At 44.9% G+C, this 27995-nt stretch overlaps 1 pseudogene; it reads right to left on the reverse strand.

The window, feature by feature from the left end:
* Positions 1–1048: 1048 nt before the first annotated feature.
* Positions 1049–27900, reverse strand: LOC140202038 (cytoplasmic tRNA 2-thiolation protein 1 pseudogene; annotated as a pseudogene).
* Between the last annotated feature and the right edge of the window lie 95 nt (positions 27901–27995).

Below are 27995 nucleotides of genomic sequence, written 5' to 3' on the forward strand. Positions count from 1 at the left end.
CATTTCATCACAGCTGATCCATTTCCCTCTCCAACCCAATCTCCTGCCTTTCCTCGTAACCCTTCACACCTCGACTAATCAAGAATCCGTCAACCTCTGCCTTAAATATACCCAACGACTTGTCCTTCTTCAGCAGCCTGTGGCAATGAATTCCACAGATTCATTACTTTCTGGCTAAAGAAATTTCTCCTCATCTCTGTTCTAAATGGACATCCCTCTATTCTGAAGCATGTCCACTGGTCTTAGACTCCCCCAGCACAGGAAACATCCACTCCACATCTACTCTATCAAGGCCTTTTACCATTCAATGGGTTTCAATGAGATCCCCCCCTCATTCTTCTGAAGTCCAGTGAGTAGAGGCCCAGAGCCATCAACTGTTCTTTATATGATAACCCTTTCATTCCCAGAATCATTCTCATGAATCTCCTTTGAAACTTCTCCAATGTCCAAATAGATATGGGGTCCAAATCTGCTCACAGTACTCCAAGTGAAGTCTTACCAATGCCCTATAAAGCCTGATCATTGCATCCTTGCTTTTATATTCTTGTCCTCTCGAAATGAATGCTAACCATTGCCTTCCTCACCAGCGACTCAACTGCAAATTAACCTTTAAGGAATTCTGAAGAGAACTCCCAAGTCCCTTTACACCTCTGATTTCCGCCCCTTCCTTCTTCTAAACTGCATGACCATGCATACACTTCCCTACATTGTATTCCATCTGCCACTTCTTTGCCCATTCTCCTAATCTGTCCAAGTCCTTCTGCAGACTCCCTGTTTCCACCATCGACATATAATGTGGAAAGACAGAGACCCCTGTAGAACACAACTGGCAGCAAACCAGAAAAAGGTTCCTTTTATTCCCACTCTTTGCCTCCTGCCAATCAGCCAACCTTCTATCCATGCTAGCATCTCTCCTGTAATACCATGGGTTCTTGATTCAGATTGATAAAAACACCTTGTTTAGAAAATGGCCACTTCACATTTTAAGGCAGCTTCGGGCAAATAAGTTACATAATTTAATCCTAAATGTTAAATTAGCAGAAAATATTCAGAACTCAGCTGCTCTTGACTCATTCGCTGCCTCAGTGAGTGGTCCCTTGTTTAGCGGTGGGCTATGCAGTCTTACATGCTTGCCAATGCCAGGTTTGGGAAGCCCCCGGTTGAGTCCCTCCAAAAGAGTACGAGCCTTGCAGAGCCCTCGGCTGGACACTTAACCACAGCATGCATGGGCGCCTTGTTCGGGCATCTTCACACCCTCCTTCACAGAGAGGTTTTCACCAGAGTGAATCACATCCAAAGGAGCATTTTGCCAGATTGACTCCCAATCTGTCAGGAAAGTACGGGCACAGCCCCAGACTGCATTAGAACAATATACACACTCAGTGAAGAAGTAAGTCCAGGTTCTTGAAGTAGGCATACACCTCACTCTCTTTCTCATGAGCATACTTGAGCAGTTTGCAATGAGGAATTGACCCTTCATTACCCCTAGTAATCGCAGCACAGCAAAGAAAATGAGCAAATCTCCACACAGGAAATTCATCAAGACTGTCTCAGCAATATCATCTACATTGTGACCTGTGCACACCTTGTCCACTTTCAGCATCATTACCCCACGATTGAGTGCTTGCTGACTGAAGGCCCCGCAGAACATGAAGTTGTTCTTCAAACCAACTTTTTCTCAATCTGGTCCATTGTCCAGCCACAAAGTTCCTTATCAGAAATAATCTCGATGACAGATCATATGGTGGCTGGCTTATCTCTACTGTCTCCAAGGGGTCATTGTGATAGTCAGTAATGCTTTCATCCACAGAAAGCGACATCAGATTTAACCCATAACTATATCAATCATTTAAGATTTTTGAAGTGTGCCAGAAGCCCCAATTGCAATGGAAAAGCTTTTCAGGAATGATGGTCTGATGAATCTCCTCTTCAAAAGTCCAGAAACAAGAACACTCTTAGCAAAAAGAGTGCCCTGTTTTGGGACGCCTGAGGGCGGCTGCAGTGAAAAGGCTAATCTAATCCAGTCCCACTGTAGAATGAGGACTGCATTGTAAGATTCACCGACAGATGTATTCCCTCAATTCTCCTGAGAGGTGTGTTTAACGATACACCAGCCTCACCTGCAGCTGGCACCCATGTGTGCCACACCACAGGTATCCCTGAGGGAGAGTCAGGTGAGCTGCACGTGAAGATCTTTGTCCCAGTGGAGTCATAAGGAGGGATTGGACAGGGTGGGTTTATTCACACTTATGTAGGAAGCTGAACTGTGACCTTATGAAGGTCTATGGAATGATGAAGAGGTCTACAAAATAGGAGAGATAATAGGAACCATTTCCCTGGGGTAGGGGAATCTCCAAGCAGGGGATGCGTATTTAAGGTGAGAGGGGAGAAGCTGAAAGGTAGGCTTTTCATGCAGAGGGTGGTACGAGTCTGGAACGGGTTGCCAGGGGAAGTGCTGGAGACAGGCACACTATTGTGCAAAAGTCCTCGGCACGTATATATAGCTAGGGTGCCTACAACTTCTGCACAGTACTGTACTTGACAACGTGGAGCAGAAATCGAGTTTGCAAATCTCACGCGAGCAAAGGGTGTTGGAAATGGCGAGGATGGCACAGGTGGCAGAGAAGGAGTGCTGGGCCAGGCGGTGCTGTGGTTGAAGACACACTCAACCCTGAGATGCCAGCCAAGGTCATTTGACTCCAAACTATTAGCTTATTGATCTTTACAGAATGTCTCTCTGGTGCTTCCCATTCTCTCCTTCACCCTTCCCCTTTTCCCAACCAGGATTCCCCTCTCCCTGCCCCCTTCCCACTCTCAGTCCATGATAGAGACCCATAACAGAATCAGGTTTATCATCACTCACATATGTCATGGTCTTTTTTTTGTGTGGCAGCAGTACAATGCAAAATGTAAAATTACCACAGTACTGTGCAAAGCTGTATGGGTCTCATCCTTCTGCATTCCACCACATGCATGTACAGAGACAAACCAAACACTCTTCCTATCTTGTGTCACAACTAAGGGTCGTTTTGAGAAACAAGATTTCTTCGTGTCTGTGAACTGTTGTTTTCTTGGTGTCACCTTTGTGGGTATGTTTTGTCTTTTATGACTTTTATGTCTAATTCTTTGACTTTTTTGACTTTTTTTTGACTTTTATGTCTAATTCTTTGTCTTTGCGCTAGCTCTGGGCTTTGACTGCTTTGCAGGTGTCTCATTTGGGATCATGGGAATTGTTAAACTCTTTATATTTATCACCTTTGTTCAGTTTGGGATAACTTAATCAGCACGGTAACGTCACTGCCCGGAACTCCTACGTGCTCCAGGGTGTATTTCGGGGAGTGTGCCGACCCCGCTTTGTTGGGTCGTTGTGGATCCTTGTCAGTGAAACTCAGACTGAGTTTGTCTGTGTATCGTCAGTGATCTCTGTTCATCAGGTTTCTGTACAGTTTGCCTGAGCTCTGTTAATTTCTCTCATTAATTCCTATAATAAATCTTCAGTTTTATCTTATTTGCCAAAGTCTCTGTAATTCCTGCACTTGAGTTTGCTTGTGGCCCTCACATGTTGGCAAAGTCATCGAGTTCTTGCAGCTTTTTAGACCATAAGATGCTGGGGCAGAATGAGGCCACCTGGCCCATCGAATCTGCTCTGTCATTCCATCATGACTGATATATTATTCCTCTCGACCCCACTCTCCCGCCTTCTCCCCATAAACTTTGACACCCTTACAAATCAAGAACCTGTCAACCTCCACTTTAAATATACCCAATGACTTGGCCTCCACAGTCATCTGTGCCAGTGAATTCCAAAGATTCACCACCTTTGGCTAAAGAAATTCTTCCTCATGTCTGTTCTAAAAGGATGTCCTTGTAATTAGAAGCTGTGCTTTTGGCCCCAGATTCCCGCACTATAGGATGCATCCTCTCCACATTCACTCTATCGAGGCCTTTCGATATTTGATAGGTTTCAATGAGAGCTCTCCCTGATTCTTCTAAAGTATGGCAAGTAAAGTCCAGTGCTCCTCATACGTTAAACCTTTCAATCCCAAATCATTCTGTGGAAGCTCACATCTCAGTACATCTCTTCTGAGATCAGGGGCCTCAAACAGCTCACAATACTCCAACTGTGGTCTGACCAATACCTTAACAAAGCCTCAGCATTACATCCTGGCTTTTATATTCTAATTCCCTCAAAATGAATGCTAATATTGCATTTGCCTTCCTCACCACTAACTCAAGCTGCAAGTTAACCTTTAGTGAATCCTGCACAAGGATTACCAAGTCCTTCTGCACCTCTGATTTTTGAAATTTCTCCCCATTTACTATGATTATGAGGATATGCAGTCCCCTTTATTTTCATTTAGTAATGCATGCATTAAGAAATGATAAGATGTTTTTCCAGGATGATATCACGAAAACACATGACAAACCGACTTAAAAACTAACAAAAACCACATAATTATAACATACAGTTACAACAGTGCAAAACAATACCGTAATTTGATAAGAACAGACCATGGCACAGTAAGAGTCTCAAAATCTCTCGAAAGTCCCATCATCTCACACAGACGGTGAACCTCCAGCTCCGCCAACTTGCCGATGCAGCATCCCGGAAGCATCCGACCACAGTCCGACTCCGAGTCCAACTGAAAAACTCCGAGCCTCCGACCCACCTCTTCGACACCGAGCACCGAGCACCATCTCTGCCGAGCGTTTTGACCCCGGCCCCGGCACAGGCGATACGCAAAGCTGAGGATTTGGGGCCTTCGTCTCTGGAGATTCTCGATCGCACAGTAGCAACAGCAGCAAAGCTGGCATTTCAGAAGTTTCTCCAGATGTTCCTCTGCGCTTCTCACGGCTGTCTCCATCAAATCCGGATTGTGCACGGCACCCCTAGTTACACATATCGATATCATTCGGAACAGCCGCGTGCGCTGCATCGCGCCGCCATCTTCTCCTACCTCCTTGTGAAAATATTCATTTAGAAAATATTCGCTGCCTTTATTCCTTCTACCAAAGTGCATGACTATACATTTCCCTACACCATATTCCATCTGCCATTTTGTTTCTTTCCTTCCTCTGATCTTTGCAGTGAGTCTCCTCTCGATCTTCTCCAAGGCCAGCACATCTTTCCTCAGAAATTCAGGCCTCAAAATTGCTCACACTATTCCAAATATAGTCCAGCCAGTGCCTCAGAATCAGGTTTATTATCGCTGTCATACGTCACGAAGTTTGTTGCTTGGCGGCTGGAGGGCAAAGTAAGGCATTGACGTTACAGGGAGTTACAATATGAATAGTGCGAAAGATGAAAATGAGGTAGTGCACATGGGTTCACAGACCGTTCAGAAATCTGATAGTGGAGGGAAGCAGCTGCTCTTCAGGCACTGAGTGTGGGTCTTCAGGCTCCAGTACCTCCCTCCTGATGGTTCTAATACAAAGAGGGAATGTTCTGGTAAGTGAGGGTCTTTAATGATGGATGTCACTTTCTTGAGGAATCACCTCTAGAACAAATCCTCAATGGTGGTGAGGTTAGTGCCTAAGATGGAACTGTTTCAGTCTACAACCCTCTACAATATCTTCCCATCCTGGGCATTGGAGGCTCTATACCAGGCAATGATGCAACCAGTCAGAATGCTCTCCACCGAGCATCTAAAGAAATGTACAAGAATCTTGAATAACATCCCAAATCTCCACGAACTCCTCATGAAGTAAAGCCATTCTTGTGCCTTGTTCGTGATTCTCAGCATGATATCCTTGTGTAGCCCCCGATAAGCCTCAGGCTCGCTCAGCTCGCTTTCGTCTAGGGGGAGCAGCCTTCGGCCCCGCCAAACTGGGTAATCAAATTTCTGAGGGTGCAACACACATCAAAGTTGCTGGTGAACGCAGCAGGCCAGGCAGCATCTGTAGGAAGAGGTGCAGTCGACGTTTCAGGCCGAGACCCTTCGTCAGGACTAACTGAAGGAAGAGTGAGTAAGGGATTTGAAAGTTGGAGGGGGAGGGGGAGATCCAAAATGATAGGAGAAGACAGGAGGGGGAGGGATGGAGCCAAGAGCTGGACAGGTGATAGGCAAAAGGGGATACGAGAGGATCATGGGACAGGAGGTCCGGGAAGAAAGACAAGGGGGGGCGGACCCAGAGGATGGGCAAGAGGTATATTCAGAGGGACAGAGGGAGAAAAAGGAGAGTGAGAGAAAGAATGTGTCCATAAAAATAAGTAACAGATGGGGTACGAGGGGGAGGTGGGGCCTAGCGGAAGTTAGAGAAGTCGATGTTCATGCCATCAGGTTGGAGGCTACCCAGACGGAATATAAGGTGTTGTTCCTCCAACCTGAGTGTGGCTTCATCTTTACAGTAGAGGAGGCCGTGGATAGACATGTCAGAATGGGAATGGGATGTGGAATTAAAATGTGTGGCCACTGGGAGATCCTGCTTTCTCTGGCGGACAGAGCGTAGATGTTCAGCAAAGCGGTCTCCCAGTCTGCGTCGGGTCTTGCCAATATATAAAAGGCCACATCGGGAGTACCGGACGCAGTATATCACCCCAGTCGACTCACAGGTGAAGTGTTGCCTCACCTGGAAGGACTGTTTGGGGCCCTGAATGGTGGTAAGGGAGGAAGTGTAAGGGCATGTGTAGCACTTGTTCCGCTTACACGGATAAGTGCCAGGAGGGAGATCAGTGGGGAGGGATGGGGGGGACGAATGGACAAGGGAGTCACGTAGGGAGCGATCCCTGCGGAATGCAGGGGGGGGGGGAGGGAAAGATGTGCTTAGTGGTGGGTGCTGTGTGATGTACCCCACCACGCCAAATAACAGACAATACACCATATGCGATTAAATGATTACACTTTATAGATCTTACTGGAACTATGTAATTAGTAGAGATAAAATATAAAAGGAAAGTAAAAGGCACCAAACTTATCAAAGTTCAACCACTTCGTGCACAACAGTTGGAGCTCAATTAACGGGGTCCTCTTTCCACCATTCGATCCCCTCCGACCTCCTCAACCCGCTGCCTGGGACCAACCATGGTGGTCGACCAGACGCTCCACACGAATCTGTCTTTGTCTCCTCTCCTTGCCGAAGTCCCTGGGCCTCGGACTCCTGCTCGGGTTCCGTCCTGTCGGCCAGCTTACAGCATCTGGTCTCTTCTCTCTGTCCCCATCGTGCCTTCTCACCTAAAGCCCGCGCAAAACAATAGTTTACAGACACACAAGAAAGAATAACATCTATCCCAATTGGTTAGCAAATGAATACAATTCTCGTTATAACCCAAACAAGCTGCTAGAGAGAGAACTTTCTCACCTTCAGAACTTTAACATAACAAAGAAGCCATTTTGATTAGCCTACGCAGTAACATAAAAGAAGAAACCCCTTAAACTTCTCAAAATGAATGCTAACATTGCATTTGACTTCTTTACTATTGACAACCTGCAAGTTACCTTCAGGGAATCCTGAACTAGCACTTCAAAATCCCTTTTCAATTTTGATCTGGGAATTTTCTCCCATTTACCTTTGTTCTTTCTGCCAGAGTGGATGATCCCACGCTGTGTTCCACCTGTTACCTATGCAACGAACAAGAATGGCAGCAGGGTACGATTACTGAGCCATGTTAGTAATGGTCCATGTGGGACCTACAGTGTGGGAGTGACGAATCAGGCCCACCAAGGCAAAAACATGCGTACTCAAAAGCCTGCGCCCAAAGGAGAGAGCCCTCCATGCGTAGGAGACCCAATCGATTCACCGTGCCATCAAACGGCCACATACTCACCTGGCATCTTCTCACATTCAATCTAATCACCTCTTTGCCCACACTGTCCAAGTCCTTCTGCAGACTCCATGCTACGGCAACACTACATGCCCCTCCACCTATCTTGATACCATCTGTAAACTTGGCCCCAGTGCATCAGTTCCTTCATCCAGATCATTCAAGTATAGAGTGGATATTTACAGTTCCAATACCCACCCCTGTTGGGCTGCACTGTTCACCAGCAGCCATCCTGAGAAGGACCCCTTTATCTCCACACTCTGACCTCTGCCAGTCACCAATCTTCCACCCATGCTAGCTCCTTGCTCTAACGCCGTGGGCCTTATGAAAATCCACTGACTCTCCAACAGGTTTCTGATAGGTTTGTAATACAAAATCTCCCCTTAACGAAACTGCTGGCTTTGTCCTATTTTATCTTGTACTTCCATGTACTCCAAAATTTCATCCTTAATAATTGACAATAAAATCTTCCCAACCACCAAGGTCAGGCGAACCTATATTTTGCCTCACAAACAAGAGAAAACTGCAGATGCTGGAAATCCGAACAACACACACAAAATGCTGGAGAAACTCAGCAGGACAGGCAGCATCTATGGAAAAAAGTACAGTTGACATTTCAGGCCAAAACCCTTTGGCAAGACTCTCTCTGTTCTTAAATAGCAGTGTTACATTATGATTTTCCAGTACTCTGGGTCACTCCCTGACTCCACTGATTCTTCAAAGGTCACTACTAATATCTCCACAATTGTTTTAGCTCCCTCTTTCAGAACCCTGGCATATCGTTCATCTGGTCCAGGTTCCACCTTCAGACCTTCCAGCTTACCCAACAACTTCTCCTTAGTAATAGCCACCACACTCACACCTTCCCTCCAATTCTCCTCAATTCCTGGCATGTTACTAGTATCTTCTGTTGTGTATTTAATATTTCAGTTACAAAACATAACTGTGGCAATGAGGAAATTTCAAACAAATCGGAGACAACCACCTACCTGTTGAAGCACAGTGAGATGTTTGAGTTTTTAAAAAAAGGGCATGCATTTTTTTTAAAAATCAGGACAGTATTTTATGTGTGCAGCTTGGATTTCTAGCATCTGCAGGTCTTCAGTTAGGCGCTGTTCTTGAATGCTTTTTCCCAAGATTTCACAAGCTAAATGATCTCAATGCATCTTTAAGCCCATCAATTGACTGCCACATGGAGCTTGAAGGAATTCTTTCTGAGGTTGAGTGGAGCCCATGGGCAATGCCAGTGGTCTCAGTATGAGCCTGTCAGGATCTGTGGTACTTTTAAGGTTACCATCAAGCCAGAACTGCAAGTAGATCAATACCTCTGCCCAGAATGGAGGATATCTTTGCAAACCTCTCCGGTAGAAAACACTTCAGCAAAGTGGACTTCGCTGAGGCCAGGTGTTGCACGACTGCCCTACCCAGGCACTCAGTTTTACCTGGATTACATCCTGGATGACATTTACCTGGATTACATCATTGTTACCGGCAAGGATGACAAGGAACCTCTCCAAAATCTCAAGACAGTGTTAAAACATTAGAAAGTTATGGGCTCAGAGAACAACGCAACACGTGTGAATTCTTTAAACCAAGCATCACTTACTGTGGACACACCATTGACACACAAGAATTACACAAGTGTATTGGGAAAATTCAAGTAGTGATGGATGCCCCAGTTCTGGTCCTTTTCAGGATTTGGTTATTACTACAAAAGGTTTCTGCTAAACCTGATTACTATATTCCACCCTTTGAACTCATTGCTACAGATCTGGTAGAAATGATAATGGACAAAGCGGTGTGAAGTGACTTTGAAAAAGTTAAAGAAAATGGTGACGTTAGACACTGTACTCACACATTGTGATCCACATGTCCAGAAGAAAGGAATTCCGAGCTCCTGGAACCACCACAGAGGAGTCTCCAGAACCTGAGATTGTTTCCCAGCCACAAGTCTCACCTGCCATGCAGAGTGATCCCCTTACCAGGAAAGAGATTATCCCACAAGAGTAAGAAACCTCCACAGTCCTTAGGCCTGAATGGGACAATTTAAAATTGATTCTGCTGTGGTGGTTGCCCATTGTGTCCAACAATAACAGGAAACCTGTGCAAGAGAGTTTCTAAAGTGGAAAAACAGTTGCACTGGGGCATTTCCACTCCCTTGACTTCAGAAGTCGGGGTCCAGTGGTACGAACAAACATCACAAACTGTGTCTCCTGCAGTTGCACTGGATGGCCATGACATCTTCTATGCCTCGTATGTCCTTCTCTCTCCATGGAGTGTTGCAGTGTTGCCTTCCTAGCCATTGGATCTCACCGGAGATCTCAGCTGCCCATTCTACTTGAACTGACTTCGCAAGCTAGGACAGGCATGACCCTGCCTCACCACAGTATGAGGCCACCGGCCACCCTCCCCTGGTTCAGCCCGCTTGGCAAAGCAATGCGCCGGGGCTGGGCCGCTGTTGTGTGCAAACAGCTACCTGGAGCCACAGGTGAGATCTGAGTGTCTGGTAAGGACCAAAAGTGAGTGATCTGCCCCAGAATGGACACAACAAACCTCTTCACCAGAGATGCTACCCCTCTCTGAACACCCCATACACCTCTTAAATATTTCACCTTTCACTCTTAACCCATGATCTCTAAATTCTATATTGAGTTGGGTTGGGGTTTATAGCTAAGCAGTGAATAGTGTTGTGTATCTAATATTTCATAATATTTGAGCAATCTTGTATATATATATATATAATTTGATTAAGCATTCTTTGTTTTTACATAATATAATTGGCATGTCATCTGTAAAAGTATGTAACTGGCAAGTTAGACTCACATTCCAGCTCTCTTGTTTTTCTTTCAATTAGTTTTTATGTTTTGAAGTTAGAAAACATAACATCTTCAATTGTGAAGACCGAGACAAAGTACTTATTTAACTCCTCGTCATTTCCCCGTTCCCCATTGCTACTTTTCCAGCATCATTTTCAAGCGTTCCACTGTCCACTCTTGCCTCACTCTGATTCTTTATGTTTCTAAAAATACCTTTCTGAATTTTCTTTTATGTTAATGGTTATTTTACACTCGTATTTCATCTTCTCCTCCCTTAATGCACTCTTTGCTGTCGTCTGTTGCCTTTTAAAGTCTTCCTAATCCGCTGGCTTCCCACTAATTTTGCCACATTGTATGCCTTCTCTTTTTTCTTTTATGCTGCCTCTATAGTGTGTTTAATTTTATATACGATGGTCATGACCCCTCTTAATTTCTTCTCCTGTCTCTACTCATAATGACACACTCCTACATCTTTGTGAATCTTCTCTACATCTTTCCTATGGCAAGGTGACCAGAACTGCACACATCAACCAATGTCCCAGAATGGAATACTTGGAACTGAACTCCAGAGAGGAGCAAACTTTTGGACTTTATACCCCAGAGGACAGAGAATTACCACAACTTACTCCTGAGGAGATAAATACTGTACATTGGCCACTAGGGGATGAAGAGGGATCACAATAAGGTAGGAGTAAGAAGATTTGCCTATGCCAAATCAGGCAGTCCATGGGTTTGCCCTTAACATCTGGCTTCCAGTGTTCTAGGATCAAGTTAGATACTTGGATATTAGACTTAGTTGTTTGTGGGCTCCAGATTCAAGGTTATTTATCACATATACATCAACACATACAGTGAAATGTATGACTTATGTTAACAAACGACACAGTCAAGGGTGTGCTGGGGGCAGCCCGCCAGTGTCACCACACATTCCAGCACCAACATCACATGCCCACAATGTTTCGCAGAACAACACAGAATAGAAAAAGCAACAAAGCAAGCCCTGTTCCTCCCTTCCACTCACACATACACACAGTCTTCCAACCCAGGTCAGGTCATGGCCCCCATACAGATTACAGAGGAGGAGGTGTTTGCTGTCTTGTGGCAAATTAGGGTGGATAAATCCCCAAGGCCTGACCAGTTGTTCCCTCAGACCCTGTGGGAGGCAAGTACAGAAACTGCAGGGTCCCTGGTAGAGATATTTAAAGCATCCTTAGTCACAGGTGAGGTGCCGGAGAATTGGAAGATAGCTGATGTTGCTCCATTGTTTAAAGAAAGGCTCTAAGAATAAACCAGGAAATTACAGGCCATTGAGCCTGACATCAGTAGTGGGAAAGTTATTGGAAGTTATTCTAAGGGACTGGCTACTTGAGTATTTGGATAAACATGGACTGATTAAGGATAGTCATGGCTTTGTGCATGGCAGATCATGTCTAACCAATCTTACAGAGTTTTTTCAGGAAGTTACCTGGAAAGTTGATGAAGGCAAGGCAGTGGACGGTATTTACATGGACTTTAGCAAGGCATTTGACAAGGTCCTGCATGGGATGTTTGTCAAGAAATTCCTGTCACTTGCCATTCAGAAAGAGGTAGTAAATTGGATTAGACATTGGCTTCATTGGAGAAGCTAGAGAGTGGTAGTAGATGGTTGCCTGTGACTTGTAGAGTGCCACAGGGATCGGTGCTGGGTCCATTGTTGTTTGTCATCTATATCAACGATCAGGATGATAATGTAGATCAACAAATTTGCGAATAACAACAAGATTGGGGGTGTAGTGGATGACGAGGGTGACTACATTAGCTTGCAGTGGGATCTGGACCAGCTGGAAAAGTGGGCTGAGAAATGGCAGATGGAATTTAATGCAGACAAGTGAGAAGTGTTGTACTTTGGAAGGACCAACCAGGGTAGTTTTTACACAGTGTGTGGTATGGCATTGAGGAGCACAGCAGAACAAAGGGATATAGGAACACAGGTCCATAATTCATTGAAAGTGGCATCACAGGTTGATAGGGTCATAAAGGAAGCTTTTGGCACATTGGCCTCCATTAATCAAAGTAGTGATTGCAGGAGATGGGATATTATGTTGAAGTTGTATAAGTTGGTGAGGCTAATTTGAAGTATTGTGTGCAGTTTTAATCATATACCTACAGGAAAGACGTAAGTAAGATTGAAGGAGTGCAAAGAAAATTTACAAGGGCGCTGCCAGGACTTGAGGACTTCAGTTAAAGAGAAAGGCTGAATGGCTGAACGTAGATTGAGGGGTGACTTGATGGAGGTATACAAAATTATGAGGTTATTATAACAAATGCAGGTGGGATTTGTCCGCTGAGGCTGGGTGAGACTACAACGAGAGGTCATGGGTTAAGGGAGAAAGATGAAATGTTTAAGGGGTAATTTCTCTTGCCACCCTTTTACTCGTTCTATTTCCGAAAAAAGCTTTTGGTGTCTTCTTTTATATTATCATAATGCATCTTCCCTTCCTTTATTACTTTTTTAGTTGTCTTCTGCTTTTTTTAAAAAAAAAGCTTCCCAATCCTCTGGCTTTCCACTAATTTTTGCTATATTGTATGCCCTCTCTTTTGCTTATATAGTCCTCCTTTGTCTTTTCCCTTGTCAGCCACGGTTGCTTTAGAATGCTTCTTTTCAAACTCCTAATTATGTGTTAATGCAAGCCCTTTGTATTCCATGTACAAGGAGTCCCCAGGTCCCTTTATACCGTGACATTTTGTAGAACTATTCCACTTAAGTTATAATTTACTTGTAATTCTCTGTGTAAATTCCGCCAGGATTTATCTCAATGGTGTGTTGCTGCCCAAGATCTACTCTCTAAAGGTATCTTTATATTATGGGATAGAAGGCAAGTGATTTAAAAATCCGGAGTCAATACTGAGGATCGAGTTGGAAGGTTGGATGTTGAGACTTGTTGGCCTGAGCCCCAAGATTGCAAATCTGTGCGAGTCCACGGATGTAGTCAAAGGCCCAACGACTGAACATCCGACTCCACTGGAGGCTGCATGCCAAAGAATGTGCCTGTCTTGAGTAATAGAGTCATAAAACGTTGCAGCACAGAATCACAGACAAGAGAAAATCTGCAGATGCTGGAAATCCGAGCAACACACACAAAATGCTGGAGGAACTCAACAGGTCCTGCCGAAGGGTTCCGGCCCAAAATGTCAACTGTACTGTTTTCCTAGATGCTGCCTGGCCTGCTGTGTTCCTCCAGTGTTTTGTGTGTGTCGGCAGCACAGAATCAGGCCCTTCGGCCCCTCTAGTCCACGTCAAACCATTAATTTGCCTTGTCCCATTGACCTGCACTCAGACCATAGCCCTCCATATCCTTTATATCCATGTACTTATCCAAATTTCTTTTGAAGGGTGAAATCGAACCTACATCCGCTGCTTGATCTGGCAGTTTGCTCCACACTCTAACCACCCTCTGAGTGAAGAAGTGACATGATGGCACCAGAGACCAGCAGCAATGTGTTGCTCACAACACAACTAGACACTCTTCTTTGTCTAGAAATATCTCTTCTACACTGTGATTGATTGCAGCCTGTAACTTCACTGTTAGGATATATTTTTGAGCCAATTAAACAATCCGGCCTTTTTGCGTCTTTTGAGAGATACGGCGAGAATGAGAACTGCTACGGGGGGGTGGGGGTGTGGCGGCTATCACTAGGGGTGGCTGTGTCGATTCCTGATGGTGGAGCACGAACCTGTGGTCAGCTCCTTTGCTCCACATCGAATAAACAGTAAAGAAAGATTCACATTATCGAGGACAAGAGTGCAAACTGAGCAGGTGCTCAGCTCACCCCTTCTGAACGTACTGGTCTCCACTCTTTCCACACCAATCCTCACCTCACCATCAAACCCGCACGTGAGGGGTGTGCTGTAGTAGTTCGGCCCTCAAATTCAGCTGGTGCACTTCTGACACCTCCGTCCCCTTACTCAGTCTCTCTGTCTCTATCTCTGGAGACAGTTTATCTACTGATGTCTATTATAAACCCACTGACTCTCACAGATACCTGGACTATACTTCTATACTGTTACTTGTAAAAATGGCATCCCCTTCTCTCCATTCCTCTGTCTCCACCACATCTGTTCTCAGGATGAGGTTTTTCATTCTAAAACTAAGGAGGTATCCTCCTTTTTCAAAGAAAGGGGCTTCCCTTCTTCCACCATCAACGCTATCCTCAACCGCATCTCTTCCATTTAATGCACGTCTGCCCTCACCCCATCCTCCCACCACCCTACCAGGGATTAGGTTCCTCTTCTCCTCACCTACCATCTCAGTAGCCTCCGCAGACAGCACATAATTATCCATAACTTCTGCCATCTCCAACGAGATCCCACCACCAAGAGTATCTTTTCTTCATCCCCACTTTCCGCTTTCCACCGGGATCGCTTCCTATGCGACCCCCTTGCCCACTTGTCCCTCCCTGCTGGTACTTACCCTTGCAAGTGGAACAAGTGCTACACCTGCCCCTACACCTCCTCCCTCACTATCATTCAGGGCCCCAAGCAGTCCTTCCAGGTGAGGAGGCACTCCCAGTGGCCACCCATTTTAATTCCACTTCCCGTACCCATCCTGACATGTCAGTCCATGGCCTCTTCTATTGCCACAATGAGGCCACACTCAGGATGGGGGAGAAACACCTTCTATTCCATCTGGGTAGCTTTCAACCTGATGGCATGAACATCAATTTCTTGAACTTCTGATAATTGCCCCCCCTCACCATTCTCCATTCCTGTTTTCCTCTCTCTCCTTATCTCCTTACCTCCCCATCATCTCCCTCTGGTGCTCCTTCCCCTTTTCCTTTCTTCCATGGTCTTCCACCCTCTCCTATCAGATTCCCCCTTAATCAGCCCTTTATCTCTTTCACTAATCATCTTCCCAGCTCTTTACTTCATCCCTTCCCTCTCCCGGTTTCACCCATCACCTACCACCTGGTACTTCTTCTTCCTTTTCCCCCACCTTCTTATTCTGACTTCTTGTCTTTTGTTCCAGCCCTGATGAAGGGTCTTGGCTCGAAACGTTGACTGTTTACTTTTCCTGATAGATGCTACCTGGCCTGCTGATTTCCTCCAGCATTTTGTGTGTGTTGCTTGGTGTTCAGCTTTGTCTGCCTGTGTTTGACAGGTGTCTCTCACTTCTCACCGCTGCCATTGGGCGGGAAGTGCAGGAGTCTTGGTCCCATGCCACCAGGTTTACCCTGCGGCCATCAGGCCTTGCTCACCTCAGTGGTGAACAGGCTCTGCAGCCGTGCTCTCAATTTCAGGGTCACTGCAGCTCATGTTCCCTATGTTTTTTGTTTACCTTTGTTTTATTATTGCGCGATTTCATCATGTCATGGTCCGGTCCGTGAAATCCATATTCCAGTTCACGGTCCGGTTCATCGACCCTTGCTCCAGGTTTTCCTGTCTACCCTGTTTCTGTTCTTGTTGAGCTCTAATTGAGGCAGCTGATGCTTGTTGGGGCTGGCTACATAAATACCTTCAGAAACCAGGATGTGGCTGCTGGATTGTTCTTGTCCTTACTCCTTGTATCCCTTCCCCTACCTTCTGTTTCCTGGCCTGAAGCCCTGCCTTGTCTTGCCAGTAACTCTCACCTCGCCTGAAGTTCTGTCTTGCCTTATCTTGCTGTCTTGTCCTGGAGCCACCCTGTACCTAGCTCCCTTCCTGTCCCTTGCCTCCGCTGGGTAAGTCAGGCTGTATTGCCATTACCTACAGTTGGTTCTGTCCCTTCCTGTCCCTTGCCTCCGTCGGGTGGAGAACCGCGCCTTGCTCAGGAGAACCACGCCCTGCCCAGGAGAACTGCGCCCTACCCAGGAGGAGCCTCAAGTTTCCAGCCTCCTGCCAAGCCTGGCCTCAAGTCTCCAGCCTCCTGCCAAGCCTTGCCTCCAGTCTCCAGCCTCCTGCCTAGCCTTGCCTCCAGTCTCCAGCCTCCTGCCTAGCCTCGCCTCCAGTCTCCAGCCTCCTGCCTAGCCTCGCCTCCAGTCTCCAACCTTCTGCCTAGCCTCAAACCTCAAGTCTCCAGCCTCCTGCCTCCTGTCAAGCTTCGCCTCAAGCCTGAAGACTCCAGCCTCCTGCCTCCTGCCAAGCCTCACCTCGAGTCTCTAGCCTCTAGCCTCATCCTGCCAGCCAGCCAAGCCTCGACCTTGCCTAGTTCTGGGGTTCGAGCCAGAGGCAAGACCCAGGTTCTGGGTCCTTGTCCAGTCTCTGGCTCAGAGTCCAAGCCCGGGCTCCTAGTTCTCTTGTCCAATCCTGTTCTGGGTTCCCGGTTTTCATGTCCATGTCCTAGCCCTCACCTTGTATCCTAGTCCTGTCCCTAGTACTTCAGTGTCTGTGTCTTGCACTTGGGTCCGTTCCCAGCCACCACCTCCTTATGACACATCAAGGCGCTTCAGTGGTGAACTGACTCTGCAGCTGTGGGCTGCAGCCATCGAGATAGCACTGAACTGCGTCCCTTTTGGAAACCAAAAAGATCATCGACATTTTAAAAATGGCAAAAAGTTTTTTTTGCCAAACAATACTTTATGGGGGAGAAAAACTTCATATTCTTTGAACAGATGGAGCTCCTGTGATGCCTTGGTAATACTTCTGGTTTTGTTACTTTACTGAAAAAGGATATTGTCGTCACTCACTGTTTTTTTTTACATGGCCATGCACTGGTAACAAAGACTCTTCCAAAAACCCTGAAAGAAGTTTTGTCAACAGCCGTGAAAGTCATCAACCTTATAAGAAATAAAGTCTCTGAATAATCGCAATTTTAAGGACTTCATCAAAAATTGGGTACAGAATATGAAGTGCTTCTCTCCCACACAGAAGTTCACTGGCTTTCAAGTGGGAAATACTTGAAACATTTGTTTAAAGGACAGAAGTTTAACTTTTTCTAAAAGAAAAAGATACCCCACTCTTGGAACTGTTTAAACAAAAGGACTGTAACTGGGTTGGCTTACCTAATAGATATTTATAACAATATGAATGAAATAAATCTTTCAGTTCAAGGTCCTGAAGTCACCATCATGGATGCTACACCATTAACATTTACAAGCTTTCTTGGCCAAGCTGCCAATATGGAAGAAGAGAGTAGAGGCTGACATCTTTGCAAACTTTCAAAAGCTGGAGGAAGTGCTTTACCAAGATGGAGGTGAAATACCAAATTCTCTGTCAATTTCTTTGAAGGGAGACATCTGCGAACACCTAAAAACACTTAAGAACTCTTTCAGAAGTTACTTCCGTCTTGATGGCATTAAAATTGAACCATGGATCCACAAACCCTTTCTTTCTGACATATATTGTATTGAAGATGTTGATCTAGCCAAAGATGAACTCATTGATCTTAGAACAAAAACCTTACTACAGCTGGGGTTTAACTCAAAAAGCCTTGGAGTATTCTGGTGTTCCTTGAGAGAAGGATTTTCAACACTTATAACCATTAAAACAAAAAAATCAAAATCAATTGGATATCCAACTTGATGTGCATGTTGCTTTGTCAAAGACCACCCCACAGTCTAATGGCCTTCTATTCCGCTGTGGTCACCAACTGTGACCCCTCCGTTCCAGATGCGATCGTTCTTCCGTGGTGAACCTGGCACCCAGGCAAGGGTGGACACACACACCAAGTTCCCACCGATCATACCTTTACACCCTGTGAGGCTATGGTCGGTTCCCGCAAACTGGACCTCCAAACTTCCACCAACTCATTGGGGCACACCGCTCTTTCCAGGGTCTCTTTATCTCGTGGTCTCGTGGTGTCCCGTGCCTTAGCAACCTGTTCTTTTTATCCCCCTGCTGGGGTATCGCCTGTCCATCAAACTTCAAACAGTTCAGGTTCAAAGCAACCGGTCTGTCAATATTCTGAATTGTGTTTCTTTTCTGTTAATCCCTCTCTCCTCTCTTATTAGCATTTTGAACGTTTCTCCGTTGTCTCTCTTATCTCTCTCATTAGCACCAATCGTCCAATAGCTTTGTTTGTCGTCACAAAATGTACATACTTACTGTAATTTACAGTTTTTATTCTGTATTGCAATGTACTGCTGCTGCAAAACAACAAACTTCACAACATATGCCAGTGATATTAAAATGTTATCCCACAAGAGTAAGATATCTTTCACAGCAAGTAAATCTTTAGGCCTGAATAGGACAATTCAAAATTTACATAGAAACATAGAAAACCTACAGCACAGTACAGGCCCTTCAGCCCACAGTGCTGTCCCGAACATCTACTTACTTTAGAAATTACCTAGGGTTACCCATAGCCCTCTATTTTTCTAAGCTCCATGTACCTAACCAAGATTCTCTTAAAAGACCCTATCATATCTGCCTCTACCACCATCGCCAGCAACCCATTCTACGCACTCACCGCTCTCTGTGTTAAAAAAAAACTTACCCCTGACATCTTCTCTGTACCTATTTCCAAGCACCTTAAAACTGTGCCCTCTTATGTTAGCTATTTCAACCCTGGGAAAAGGCCTCTGACTATCCACATGATCAATGCCTCTCATCATCTTATACACCTCTATCAGGTCACCTCTCATCCTCCGTCGCTCCAAGGAGAAAAGGCTGAGTTCACTCAACCTCTTCTCATAAGGCATGCTCTCTAATCCAGGCAACATCCTTGTAAATCTCCTCTGCACCCTTCCTATAGTTTTCACATCCTTCCTGTAGTGAGGTGACCAGAACTGAGCATAGTACTGCAAGTGGGGTCTGACCAGGGTCCTATATAGCTGTAATATTATCTCTCTGCTCTGAAACTCAATCCCACGGTTGATGAAGGCCAATGCACTGTATGCCGCCTTAACGACAGAGTCAACCTACACAGCAGCTTTGAGTGTCCTATGGACTCGGGCGCCAAGATCTCTCTGATCCTCCACACTGCCAAGAGTCTTACCATTAATATTATATTCTGCCATCATATTTGACCTATCAAAATGAACCACTTCACACTTATCTGGGTTAAGCTCCACCTGTCACTTCTCAGCCCAGTTTTGCATCCTATTAATGTCCCGCTGTAACCTCTGACAGCCCTCCACACTATCCACAACACCCCCAACCTTTGTATCATCAGCAAATTTACTAACCCATCCCTCCACTTCCTCATACAGGTCATTTATAAAAATCACGAAGCGAAGGGGTCCCAGAACACTATGCTGTACTGTGCTGTAGATGTCTGTATAGTGGTTGTATTATATAGTACACTGTGTATATAATTGAAATGCATTTTCTATTGAGTTGGAGTTTATAGCTAAGCAGGGAGGGGTCTGTCTGTCTGTATCTTGTTTTACGGCGGTTGGCATCCAGCTTAATGGTGCATTACCGCCACCGTCTGCTCCAGAATGTGCACTAGACATACATTCTAAATCCCTTCACCCAATCTCACACACACACACACACACACACACACACACACACACACACACACACAAACCTACACTTCACCCTCCCATCTTTGACCATCCTAGTATCCTATTCCTGTTTATTCGTCATATTCTATAAAAAACCCCTGTACCCCTTAAAAACGCTAAAAATACCTGGACTTGTGCTCTCTCACCCATGCCCAGCAACCCTTTTAATGTGAATTCCTGCATCCCCAACTCCCTTAATTTATTTCTCATCATCTCTCTCTGTATCCCATACTTCCTACAACACAAAACTACATGTTCTACTGACTCCTCTTCCTGACATTCCTCACACAATCCTGTCTGGTGTTTCCCTATCATTTTCAATGTTTTGTTTAATGCACAATGCCCCAGCCTTAACCTAGTCCACACAATTTCCTCTCTTCTGTTTCCATTACCTACCCTAGTAACTGCAACACTCTTTTGTATTTGATATAAATGCCTCCCTTTCCCCTCCCTGTCCCATCTTTCTTGCCACATTCGGTTGACTTTTTCCCAGATTACACACTTAACCTCTGCTTTACTGATACTAATGTGCATTTCCACATTTTCTTTCCTTAACGCCCTCTTTGCCAACTCATCCACCCTCTCATTCCCCTTCACCCCTACATGTGCTGGAACCCATAGAAATTTTACCTGACCTCCCTGATTTGCAATTCTCGTAACTAACTGAAGGACTTCATAAAGTACATCTTGCCCACTGTTTGTGTGAAGAGACCTTAAACTTGCTAGAATTGAGGATGAATCTGAACATATCAATGCTTTGGCTTGTCTGGCTTTCTGCACCCATTACAACGCAACCAACACTGCCAGCATCTCCACTGTAAACACCCCTAACTTATTAGATGTTCTTCTGCTGATTCCAATTTCTTTTGCTGGTATGACCACACCAAACCCTGTCATTCCTGTTTCAGGTTCCTTCGCACCATCCGTATAAATGTGAGTATAATCACTATACTTTTCCATCACATGACAGTTAAATGCATTTACCAAATCTGTTTTATTTCTTTCTTTCCTTTTTACCTCTAACAAATGCCAGTCTATGTCAGGCCATACAAGCTTCCATGGAGCTACAACCGGATAAACTACTGAAGGACTTACCCTCAGATCAAATACTCCACATTCTTTCGCAATATCATTCCCTACCCGACTAAAGGTATCCCTCTGAAACCTCCCATTTTCCCAGCACTCCTGCAACACTCCTTTAGTAGGGTGAGAATCATTGCGCCCCTGCAAGTTAGCCCAGTAGTTTGCCATCAGTTGCATCCTTCTTAGTTCCAAAGGCATTATTCCCATTTCTACCTGTAGGGCTGACACTGGTGATGTTTTAAAAGCCCCACTGCACCCTCTCAAGGCCTGAGCCTGAATCACATCCAGTTTCCTTATAAGAAACCTAGCTGCTGATCCATATACTATATTTCCATAATCCAATACAGATCTTACTAAAGCCACATACATTCTCTTCAAAGCTGAACAACTTGCTCCCCGTTCCCTACCAGTCAAACATCTCATCACATTTATTACTTATTTACGTTTCTCCTCAACTTTCCTGATATGGTCTGCCCATGTTAATCGTGAATCAAATATAACTCCCAGAAATTTAAATGATGCAACCCTGTCTAATTCAACCCCATACATCCTTAACTTCTTCCCTACCTCAACCCTTTTCCTGGTAAAAAATACAGTTTGAGTTTTATCTACTGAAAATCTACATCCCCAATCATAACCCGACTCCACCACTTCATCAATTGCTTCTTGTAGTTTTCTGATTATATGGTCCATGTTCCTGCCTCTTTTCCACAAGGCCCCATCATCCGCAAACAGGGACCTACCTATATCCACTGGTACCTTTGTGAAGACATCATTGATCATAATCATGAAAAGTAACGGGCTAATCACACTACCTTGAGGTGTGCCATTTTCCACTATGTACTGTTTTGATAATTCTGATCCAATCCGAACTTGAATTTTTCTACCAAACAAAAACTCTTTAATCCAATTAAAAACTCTCCCACCAACCCCCATCTTGTGCAGTTTAATTAATAATCCTTCCTTCCACATCATATCATAGGCTTTTTCAATGTCAAAGAACACTGCCACTACTGACTCTCTATTTGCCTGGGCCTTCCTTATTTCAGTCTCTAACCTTATCACTGAGTCCATGGAATTCCTTCCCTTTCTAAAACCACTCTGATAACTTGCCAGCATTTCCCTTTTCTCAAGCTCATATGATAACCTTTCTGTTATCATCCTTTCCATTATCTTACATATACTTGATGTTAATGCAATTGGTCTGTAGCTAGTGGGTTTTGACGGATCCTTGCCAGGCTTCCTTATTGGAATTACTACTGCTTCTTTCCATGCACTTGGTAATCTTCCCTCCTCCCACACTCTGTTATAAAAATGCAACAACTTCAAGAGCGCTCCTTCTCCTAGATTTTTTAGCATCACAGAGCATATCAGATCTTTCCCTGGGGAGGTTGGTCTCGATTTCTTTATTGCTCTCACCATTTCTGCTGATGTAAATGGATCATCAATTATATCATCTGTTCCTTCCCTCCTGCTTAACACACCTGGGTGTTGGCTCATTATTCTTTCCCTTCTTCTTCTCCCTTCTTCAGACAAATTTTCTGAACTGTGTATCAGTACAAATGACTTGGCCATGACCTCAGCCTTATCCCTACTGGAGACTGCAGTTTCCTCCTCCGATATCATTACTGGATATTCCCATTCCCTTAGATCACTACCACATTGTCTCCTGGTTTGATATCAAACAGATCCTTTGCAAACTCGCAGGCTCGGCCCCGGGCCTTCTCCTCGACCGGTCGGGGACGGTCGGACGCAAACCAACCCAGGCCGTGCGCACGCGAATGGGAGTCAGCAGGGAGGGGTGTTGTGTTTTTAATATTTCAGTAATATTTGAGCAGTTGAGTAGATGGTTTGATTATGTATTCTTGTTCATTTATATAATTCATTATGGTTATATGTAAAAATAACTGAATTGCATCTGTCACGATCCTACCTGGTGATATGTGCGGACTTTGCTTAAAGTAAAGAATGAAGTTAGAGTCACATTCCCGGCTCTCTTGTTTTTCTTACAATCAGTTTAATGCTTTGAAGTCATGAAACAATACCCACATCTCATGCTGTACACCTCAATGACTTTCCTCAAACTTTCCAGAGCTATGAACTTGGTCTTTTTGATAAAAAAAATAAAAGCTCTCCTTGGTTGCCCAGCTTCATATTTTACTTTCAATTCACTGACACAGGCTGGTATCTAATATATGCTCAATTAAATATTTATCTTGCACTCAATGTCCAAAATCTACTTAATCCCACTTGTGAAATGGCTTCAACACTGTTTGTAACTGGAAAACTGCATATCTTTCAGAGATTAGAACTGTTCTCATTTTAAAGTTCTCTCCCCACATCAAACTACAAGCATTGCTCAAAAAAAGTAATAATGACAACTTCAGATGTCAGAATTCAATACAGTTGACAACCTCAGTACAGGGGGCGCAAATGGCTACATGCAGTCTGGAGTGAAGAGCAATAAAGCACATTTTCAGTGCAATTACCTCCTGCCCCAATAGGAGTGTTCTCCCACTGTGTTATTTGTTCAGTGGTAAATTCTTGGATATTGCCGAAGCCCTCTCCATACTATTTCTAATTTACAATCAGAGTTGAACAATAAAGTTCAAAATTATCGAAGTACATACACCCAGTGGCCACCTTATTAGGTACACTTGTACATCTGCTCGTTAATGCAAATATCTAATCAGCCAATTATGTGGCAGCAACTCAATGCATAAAAGCAGACATGGTCAAGGGGTGCAGTTGCTGTTCAGACTAAACATCAGAACGGGGAAGAAGTGTAATCTAAATGACTGAATATAGGATGGTTGTTGGTGCCAGACAGGGTGGATTGAGTACTTCAGAAACTGCTGAAGTCCTGGGATTTTCACGCACAACAGTCTGTGGAGTTTACAGAGAATGGTGTGGAAAACAGAAAACGTCCAGTGAGCAGCAGTTTTGTGGACAACTTATTAATGAGAGAGGTCAGAGGAGAATGGTTCAAACTGACAGGAAAGTGACAGTAACTCAAATAACCATGCATTACGGCAGTGGTGTGCAGAAGAACATCTCTGAACACACAACATGTTGAACCTGGAAGTGAATGGGCTGCAGCAGCAGAAGATCACACTGGGGTCCACTCCTGTCCGCTGGGACAGGAAGCTGAGGTTGCAGTGGGCACAGGCTCACCAAAACTGGATAAACATCACCTGGTCTGACGAATCTCGATGTCTGCTGCAGTGTGCAGACGGTAGGCTCAGAACTTGGCGTGAACAACACAAATCCAAGTATCCATCTTGCCTGGTATCAACAGTTCAGGCTGGTGGTTCATTCATTGATTTGTTGATGAGAACCATTACAGTCATTCATGATTTATAAGGGCTAGACTGGTTTGTGGTTACGCAGTTGTCTGGAGAGGCCAATTCACCTTGGGAAAGTCCTTTGGCAGTGTGGACAAAAGATGGCAGCCACACTGGGTTGGTGGTCACTGGCTTGGGCTTTCCTGACCAGCCTACATCTCCATGCTACAATTGTCCATTCTGTCTCATGTGTCACTGCCCCCTTTCGGAGGGAGGAGCGCCATTCAGCCTGACCCCGGGCAATATATTCCCACGTGGCTGGCTCGAGGCCAAAGTCTTTCAGTGGAATTTTCAGGATGTATTTATATTGTTCCCTTTGGCCTCCATGGGAACACTTTCCCTTCTGTAGTTCACTGTAAAGCAGTCTCTCAGACAGCCGATGGCCTGCCGATTGAGCTACAGTTATGTCTGCCCAGCATATCAGGGACTGTATCAGCATGGAGTGGATAATGGCAGGCCTGCCTTGTTAAATACATCAGGGTCAGAGATTCTGTCTTACCACTTAATGCCAAGGAGCTCTCTGAGCTGTCTGTGTGGAAATGGTACAGTTTCTCGGCATGCCGTCGGTGCACTGTCCGTTCGCAAGAGTAAAGCAGGGTAGGAAGTACCATGGCTCTATACACATTCAGCCTCTTCTGTAGACTTACACCTCCTCTGTTCCTGTCGCCGGTGTAAAGCCTGCTGAAGGATACAATTACTTTGCGATCCTAGCGCTCACTTCATCAACAATGTCGATGTTTTGGGACAGTATGTTGCCAGGATATGTGAACCTGTTCACTGGGTTGAGTCTTTGACCATTGATCAGAGTCAGAATCAGGTTTATTATCACCGGCATGTGACATGAAGTTTGTTAACTTAGCAGCAGTAGTTCGATGTAATAAATAATCTAGCAGAGAGAAAAAAAATACAAAAAATAAAATGTGATAATAATAAAAGTAAACAAGTAAATCAATTGCATATATTGAATAGATTAAAAAACATGCAAAAACAGAAATACAGTATATTAAAAAAGTGAGGTAGTGTCCAAAGATTCAATGTCCATTTAGGAATTGGATGGCAGAGGGGAAGAAGCTGTTCCTGAATCGCTGAGTGTGTGCCTTCAGGCTTCTGTACCTCCTACCTGATGGTAACAGTGAGAAAAAGGCATGCCCTGGGTGCTGGAGGTCCTTAATAATTGACGCTGCCTTTCTGAGACACCGCTCCCTGAAGATGTCCTGGGTACTTTGTAGGCTAGTGCCCAAGATGGAACTGACTAGATTTACAACCCTCTGCAGCTTCTTTCGGTCTTGTGCAGTAGTCCCCACATACCAGACAGTGATGCAGCCTGTCAGAATGCCCTCCACAGTACAACTATAGAAGTGTTTAAGTGTATTTGTTGCCATGCCAAATCTCTTCAAACTCCTAATAAAGCATAGCCGCTGTCTTGCCTTCTTTATAACTACATCGATATATTGGGACCAGGTTAAAGCCTCAGAGATCTTGACACCGAGGAACTTGAAGCTGCTCACTCTCTCTACTTCTGATCCCTCTATGAGGATTGGTATGTGTTCCTTCATCCTACCCTTCCTGAAGTCCACAGTCAACTCTTTCGTCTTACTGACATTGAGTGCCAGGTTGTTGCTGCAGCACCACTCCACTAGTTGGCATATCTCGCTCCTGTACACCCTGTCATTTCCACCTGAGATTCTACCACAATGGTTGTATCGTCAGCAAATTTATAGATGGTATTTGAGCTATGTCTAGTCACACAGTCATGTGTATATAGAGAGCAGAGCAGTGGGCTAAGCACACACCCCTGAGGTGCACCAGTGTTGATCGTCAGCAAGTAGATGTTATCACCAATCCGCACAGACTGTAGTCTTCCGGTTAGGAAGTTGAGGATCCAATTGCAGAGGGAGGTACAGAGGCCCAGGTTCTGCAACTTCTCAATCAGGATTGTGGGAGTGATGGTATTAAATGCTGAGTGATAGTCAATGAACAGCATCCTGACGTAGGCATTTGTGTTCTCTAGGTGGTCTAGAGTCCTGTGGAGAGCCATTGAGATTGTGTCTGCTGTTGACCTATTATGGTGATAGGCAAATTGCAATGGGTCCAGGTCCTTGCTGAGGCAGGAGATCAGTCTAGTCATAACCAACCTCTCAAAGCATTTCATCACTGTAGATATGAGAGATACCGGGCAATAGTCATTAAGACAGCTCACATTATTCTCCTTAAGCACTGGTATAACTGTTGCCTTTTTGAAGCAAGTGGGAACTTCTGCCTGTGGCAGTGAGAGGTTGAAAATGTCCTTGAATACTCCCGCTAGTTGGTTGGCACAGGTTTTCAGAGCCTTACCAGGTACTCCATTGGGACCTTCCGCCTTGTGAGGGTTCACTCTCTTTAAAGACAGTCTAACATTGGCCTCTGAGATGGAGATCACAGGGTCATCAGGTGCAGCAGGGATCTTCACAGCTGTAGTTGTGTTCTCCATTTCAAAGCGTGCTTAGAAGGCACTGAGTTCAACTGGTTGTGAAGCATCGCTGTCATTCACACTAATGGGTTTTGCTTCGTAGGAAGTAATGTCTTGCAGACCCTACCAGAGTTGTCGTGCATCTGATATCACCTCCAGCCTCATTCAAAATTGTCTTTGCCCTTGAAATAGCTCTTTACAAATCATATCTGGTTTTCTGGTACAGGCCTGGGTTGCCATACTTGAATGCCACAGATCCAGCCTTCAGCGACAACGTACCTTCTGGCCAAGGCTTTTGGTTTGGGAATGTACAGTAAGTCTCTGTAGGCACACACTCATCCACATGTGATGTTTGGCTCCACATATGATTTCCCTGGAACTGGCTGATGCATTACTTCAGTCTTCTTGATGTTGAAGGCAAGGCCAAAGTTGGTACACGCATCAGAAAACTTGTCGACACAGCACTGAATACCATCTTTTGAACCAGTATTGAGGACTCAGTCATCAGCAAAATGCAAGCTTCTGATGATGCTTGTTGTAACCTTAGTTTTTGCTTGGAGCATCCTGGGGATGAACAGTTTCCCATCAGTGCCAAATCTGATGCCAAATCCTATGTCACTGTCTCTGAAGGCATCAGCCAACATGGTGGAAAACACCAGGCTGAATAGAGATGGTGCCAAGACACAGCCCTGCTTGACCCCATTTGAGACAGCATGTTTCACCATTGTCCTGAACTCTAGTTTGCATGCCATCATGGTGATGAATTTCTTTGGGCATCTGATCTTCCACAGTCCCTCTCTGCTAACAATGTCAAAGGCCTTTGTCAGATCAATGAGGCAGCAGAACAGGTCAGCGTCTTACTCTTGTCATTTCTCTTGCAGCAAGCACCATGTCGATGGTCCCACGCTCTTTCCGGAATCCACACTGGCTCTCTGGTAGGTGTCCTCGGTCCAGGTGTGACGTGAGATGACTGAGAAGCAGCCTGGCAATAGACAGCAAGGATATTTCCCGATAGTTGGCACAGAACTGTGGGTTTCCCATTCACCTATACAGGTGGATGCTGGATGAGAGTTTCAACTCCTGTGGAATTGTCTCTTGTTGCCACATGAATTAAAAGAGCTGAAGGGGCTTTTCTG

Source organism: Mobula birostris, chromosome 8 (assembly GCF_030028105.1).
Source record: "Mobula birostris isolate sMobBir1 chromosome 8, sMobBir1.hap1, whole genome shotgun sequence".
Classification (NCBI taxonomy): Eukaryota; Metazoa; Chordata; class Chondrichthyes; order Myliobatiformes; family Myliobatidae; genus Mobula; species Mobula birostris.